This window comes from Alligator sinensis, unplaced genomic scaffold (genome assembly GCF_000455745.1).
Source record: "Alligator sinensis unplaced genomic scaffold, ASM45574v1 scaffold1492_1, whole genome shotgun sequence".
NCBI lineage: Eukaryota > Metazoa > Chordata > Crocodylia > Alligatoridae > Alligator > Alligator sinensis.
In genome coordinates this window covers 13,733-20,598 of record NW_005843310.1, presented here as the reverse complement: position 1 = coordinate 20,598, position 6,866 = coordinate 13,733, and positions in this window count along the sequence as shown.

Genomic DNA, 6,866 nt, shown 5'->3' with positions numbered 1-6,866 from the left:
ATTGCAAAAAGGGAAAATATAGTGCCCACCTTTTAAGGAAGGAAAGAAGGAGGATCTGGGGAAATACAGACTGGTCAGCCTCACCTCAGTCACTAGAAAAATCATGGAGTATGTCTTCAAGGAATCCATTTCTAAGCACTTGAAGAAGAAGAAAGTGATCAGGGAGTCAGCATGGATTCACCAATGACAAATCATGCCTGGTTGCCTTCTATGATGAGATGACTGACTCTGGATGCAGGGAAAACAGTGCATGTGATATACTTTGACTTTAGCGAGGCTTTTGATACAGTCTCCCTGAAGACCAACTCTTGGGACTGACCCCGATCAACCACCCCCAAAGCCCTATTCATCATAGCAGTTAATTAATCAAACTTCATCAACGGACTCCTGAGACTGCACATACCTGCTGACGTGACCCCTGGGGCTGACAGCTGCCATCCAGCAACCACCAACAGGGACATCCCATGATGTCAATGACCCCTGGATTGAGTAAGCCCAAAAATTGGAGAGTCACCAAAGTCTGCCAGACTGGAATAAAAGGCAGTGAAGTATGACCCCCAATAGCATCCTCTTTGACCTGACCAGCACCCTGCCTGCCCAGCCAGAAGGACCAGCCAGCGACCCCCTTCTGAAGCAACATCACACTGATAGAAGTCTCGACTGACCATTGATGGTGTACTCCAGTGCTTGGGGATAGGTGTGTCTTGACACCAGTGCTTAGTGTTTATAGCTAGCTACTGTGAGTGTGTGTGCATGAATGTGTTTGTGTTTGAGGGGATCAGCCCCAAGGTTTATGATCTGATGTTTGCATCCATCTAATAAACTATAATTTTATGAAGATCCTGTGAGTTGGTCCTTTGTAGCCAACACTGGAAGGAATCTGGAACAGTATCATAGAAGGCAGGCTAGGGGAATGCAGCCTACAGAAAGTTGAGCTGCAGGGCTCTGAACAGCTAATGAAAAATTGGAGAGCCCTTGCTGCCAATTTGGGATTGGCAGCACCTCAGTCAAGTTTCCAGAGATCCAAACCAGGTAACCACAAGGGGAGGACCCAGAATCCATATAAGACTTGACCCAGGATGGAGAAGTCCAGCCCAGATCTCAGTGACTTCAGGAGCTCTACAGGGAGCTTTATATAAAAAGATAGGTTACATGTTTCACTTCTGTTTTGCATGAATGTCAGCCATGAGGTATAGAGTGGCTTGAAGGGGAGGAGGAAGCCACAAATTGGGTACTGGGGAGGCATTCCACGTTATGAAGGCCTAAAGCTCAGATAGAGCCCTGCAAGAATACAGGACCTTATGGGTTGTGAAGGACTAGAGCCTTGGGATAGGGGAAAAAGCTTGGGAGGGGATAAAGCCCAGACAAAAATGATTCAGGACTAGGAGCCCAGAGAAACTGAGACAGGCTGAAGCATGGAAGCTGCTGAAACCCAGAAAGGACCAGGGGCTTCAAACAAAGTGAAACAAGCCAAAGCTCAGGAGGGGTCCATGGCCCAGTGTGAGAAGGCAGAGAGAGATAAAGCCCTACTCAGGCTAGGGTGTGATGTTTGGGCAGAACAAAAGCCTGATGATGAATAGGATGAAGCAAGGTATAAAGGACTGAACTCTGGTTCCCTGAAGGCAGCCTCCTAAAATATATGTTAACTTAAAGATCAACGCGTGGCAGGAAAGAAGGCAGGTGAACTTTGACCACCAGTGGGTGCTACAGCCACCCCTGGAGGTGAACTTCATTTCAGATGGACAAACATGATGATGGCCATGCACAAAGTGTGTGAAGCAGAAGCTGGGGCCTCAGCTCATCCAGGCTGGGGGCCCACAGAAGATAATCTCTGGGTTTGAACAGCTCATTTTTCCAAACTGTGTGGGCTATCTATGGGACATGCCCATTCTGTGCATCACTCACCAAACATCAGATTACATCAACTGTGAGGGTTTCTTTTTGGTTATATCTGCATTCATGGACCACCAGGTGTGCTTCATCAACACAACATTAGGTGGTCAGGATGGGTGTACAATACTTGCATTTGCAGGAGATCTGGTTCCCTAGATATGATGGAGTGGAGAGGAGTTTGCCTTCGGCACTTTCATTATTGACTTGGCTGGGCTGATGGTTTCCACCTTGATATACCTACTCCTCTCCCTGGCTCATGAATCTGTACACTGGTCATATGGACTCTAGGAAGGAGGATTTCAATTACTGGCTTAGGGACTGCCAAATAAAGATGGGGTGCACCTTTTAGTGCCTAAAGACATGCTGGAGGTCATTGGAAATCCACCTTGACCTCAGGAAGAGGAATGTTCTCAGCTTCAAGGCAGTGACCTACATCCTCCACAATATATTCAAGGTGAAGGGAGAAGCCTGCCTGGACACCAGTATGGCTCTGGGTGGACCTACTTTGGATGGGACCCAGGCTTAAGCAATGCTTGTGACTGAGTACCATGGGCACACCCATGACAAGACTGATCTGATCAAGGAACCCTGGGACAACATTCTGGAGGGCAGAAGAGTGTGAAGAAGAGGGGACCTCTGAGTGATTTCAAACCTTTAATTCTCAATGACCATCTTCTATCCACACTGTTGTGCTAGATACTTCCGGATTTGGAGGATTTGGGGGGTTTACAGTAGTGGGAGGAAAGGGCTGGCTAGGATGGGGAAACTGAGATACTGAGTCCTGCAGTAGAGGATGCTGAGGGCTGTATGGACTGACTGGGATGTGTAAAATGAGGCAGGAATGGATGGGGGACCATACCTTCCTGTCCTGGGATGGGGAGTTGGGAGAGGGCTGGGCAGCATAAGCACAGGTAGCATGCTCTGCACCAGAAGGCATTGCCAAACCTTGAGAACTTAATTCTGGCCCTCTTGACCACAATCCTATTCAGCAAGGCCTACTGACAGCATGGCAGGTTGAAGCCGGGTGGATAGACTATAGCATCTGTGATAAGGAACTTGTTTGGTGGTAATGATCACAGAGCCAGTGGTGCTTGGGGGACATAGGGACAGGTGGCATGGGAAAAAATCAGTTAACCTAGAGTAACCATCATCTAGATTCAGAGCTGATTCGGATGATTTGGAGGCCAAATCTACAAATCTAAATTGAAGCTTTAGGCTTTCCAAATTGATTCAGAGCTTCTGAAGGGGGGACCTTGTGGCTGTCTATAAACTCACTACGGGGGACCAGAAGGGTTTGGTGGAGACCTTGTTTCCCCTAGCGCCCCCCGGGATAACAAGGAATAACATCCACAAGTTGTTGGAAAGTAGGTTTAGATTAGACATCCATAAGAACTACTTCACAGTTAGGGCTGCTAGGATCTGGAACCAACTTCCAAGGGAAGTGGTGCTGGCTCCAACCCTGCGGGTATTTAAGAAACGGCTCGATGCCTACCTGGCTGGGGCCATTTGAGCCCAGTTTTCCTCCTGCCCAGGCAGGGGGTCAGACTTGAAGATCTACAAGGTCCCTTCCGACCCTACTTCTATGATTCTATGACTCTATGAATCAATTCAGAAAAGATTGGAAAATATATGGCGATTTGGACATTCGGCCATAGAGTATAATGGGGACTCAATGAAATATCTATAACTTTGTTGTTTTTTGGCTTATTTGGATGTAACTTCCACAGATGGTATCCTATACTGAGAGAATGATACCTGCAAGTTTTCAAGGTGATAGGTGCAGGGGTTTCTGGGAAATTGCAACTCAAGCTGCTGACAAGCAAAACTCATGACATAGGCAACACTGTGTGTGTGCTAAGGCATGGGGTGGGGGGGGTGAAAACTGCAGGCTTGCTAGGCCCTGCTGTGGCCACAAAGCCTGCCAGCTGTCAAGGTGGTAGGTGCAGGGGGATAGATGCAGGAGGAGTCTGGGTTCCGGGGCCCTGCACCTCTGACCACAGGCAGGCAGAATTCATGACATGGGTGCTTGTGGGACTGTGTGTGTGTTTAGGTGCACCTTTCCTGGCACTGGGGCCTCTGCACAACATGTCAGTGTGCCCCCATGAGGCCTCCTCCTCCCCTACAGTCTCAGTCTGGTCCACCACTGTAAACAATGGCAGGTCAAAATAAAATAACTTACCTGGCTCAACATCAATAGCACCAGCAGCATTAAAGGTACCCAGATGGAACTATCACAGAACCTTTCTTTTTATAAAGGCATTGATTTCACAGATTTCATAGACATTAGGGCTGGAAGAGACCTCAAAAGATCACTGAGTCCAGCCCCCTACCCCAGGGGCAGGAATTCAGCAGGGATCATAGGATCCCATCAAGATAAACATCCAAATGTCTCTTGAAGACATTCAAAGTAGGTGCTTGAACCACCTCCAGCGGCAGTCTATTCCAAACCTTGGGAGCTTGGACAGTAAAGAAGCTCTTCCTTATGTCCAGCCTGAAATGGTCATGGAGGAGTTTGTGACCATTTGACCTTGTGAATAGACATTCCCCCAGATCTTGGTGAGAACCCCTGATAAACTTATAGGTGGCCACCAGATCACCCCTGAGCCTGCGCTTTTCCAGGCTGAAGAGTTCCATGGCTCTCAGCCTATCTTCATAAGGTCTGTTTTCCTGACCCTTGATCATGTGTGTGGCTCTCCTCTGCACTCTCTCAAGCTTCTCCACATCCTTTTTGAATTGTGGAGCCCAAAACTGGATGCAGTACTCCAGCTGTGGCCTCACCAAGGCTGAGTACAATGGAGAATGACATCCTAGGATTTTCTCAAAAAGCAGCTATAGATGCAAGCCAGCATTTTGCTCGCTTTACTAGCCACAGCATCACACTGAAGACTCATGTTCATCTTGTGGTCAATCATGACCCCCAAGTCCCTTTCATCTGTAGTGCTAGCCAGCGTAGCACTGCCGAGTCTATGAGGATGCTGCAGGTTTTTCCTCCCAAGGTGGAGAACCTTGCATCAGTGTTAAACACCATCAGGTTCTCATCCGCCCATTTCCTGAGCCTGTCAAGGTCTAACTGGATCATCCTCCTGTCCTCGTGTATGGATACTTTACCCCAGAGTTTGGTATTGTTGGTGAACTTGGCCAGTCTGCTTCTGACACGAATGTCTACATCATTAAGGAAGATGTTAAATAGTATAGGCCCTAGGTCAGAGCCTTGAGGGACCCCACTGGTCACAGGGTACCACAATGATTGACTTCCATCAACCACCACCCTCTGGGTCTTACCGCAGAGCCAATTCCCCAGCCAACAGATCATGGTGGGGCCAAGGCTGCAGTAAGCCAGTTTTGCCAAGAGGTGATCATGGGATACCTCTTGCCAACAAGGAGTAAAGATGTTGGGTTGGATATATGTTACTCATGGTGTGTGATGGATTATCTTGTATTTTTATGTTTATATGTTCATTATGAAAAAAACCAAAATAGTAAGAAAAGTATATCTTAGGAAGCTTTTGGGTTGAAAAACCCTTTGTCAGGCTGAGGAAGTACCTGCAGCTGGAGGGTCTCCTGGTTCTGGATGGAAGGAATAGTAAAGAAGCCAGAGGCTGGCCTGCCATGCAATGCAGGCAAGATAGCCAGTCAGTGAAAATGGAAAGGGTGGCGTCAGGGGGTGAGGGACAGGCTGGACAGGGGAAAGAGGGATGTAGCAGCGCAGGTGAAAGTGCAAAGGTGCAGTTTCCCAGAAACCCCTGCACCTCCCTCCTTGAAATCTTGCAGGCTTCATGGAATCAGCAGGGGCTACTATCCCTGCAGTTTTCACCCCACTGTGCTTTAACACACACATGTGACATGAGTTGTGCTTCCAGGATTTGAGATGCAGTTTCCCAGAAACCCCTGCACCCACCACCGTGAAACCTTGCAGGCATCATACTCTCATCACAGGCTACCATCTCTGCAAGTTTTGTCTGAATCAGCCAAAAAACAACAAAGTTATAGCTATTTCATTGAGTCCCCATTATACTTTATGGACATATCTCTGAATCAGCTCTCAATCTTCCGAAGTGATTTGGTTGAATCAAATCAGAAAAATGATTCAGATCTCTGAATCGAATATCTGGCATCCAAATTGGCCAAATCCAAATCAAATAATTCCCTATTCACACAGGCCTAATATTCAGTGTCCAGTAAAGTTACAATTTTTTTTTCCCAGAAGCATCTTCTGAAGTTGCTTTGTAGATTCTCCTCAAATATAAGGGTTACAGGGTCAGAAATAAAGTGATTGTTCTGTGAAAATAAAGTGTTCTTCCCAGGTGACTGGGTGTTTCTGTCCATTTTATTTCTGTGAGAATTCATTTTGGAGCATAATGTTTGTTTATTTATTCACTCACAGTTTCTATGAGGGCACTTTGTGTATTCAGAGCCAGCCTTAGGGAAAATGTTGCCCTGGCGGAAGTTGTATTTTGGTGCCTCTCAGCCCCGCTCCCCAAGTCAGCAATGCTGCTGAAGGCAGAGGCAAGTAGGTAGTGGCGTAGGGTGCAGTGCAGTTGGGAGGCTTAGTGGCATGGTGTACCAGGCAGGCAGGCAGGCAGGCAGGCAGGCATCCCTGCTGCTGTATAGGACCAAGGCAGGTGGACTGGAGCAGGCACCACCCCACCCATTTTTGCCCAGCCCAGCTTCTCCTGAGCAGTAGCTTTAGGTCAGGGTGCATTTGATGCCCCTTGGATCACAACATCCTGGACACTTGCCCAAATCATCCACCCCTAAGTCTGGCTCTGGGTGCATTGGATGAGGTATACCATACCCTGTTATAGACCTGAGTAGGATCTACATGCGATAGACATGTGGATTCTGATGGCTTCATTACAGGGAGTGTTGATTGTGGAGTGGGGGTGTAGGTGCATTGATGGGTTTTGCATTTATTCTTAAAGCAGGATTGCATGCCACTTTGTGTTTCCTGATCAGGAAAGAGTTTGGGATGC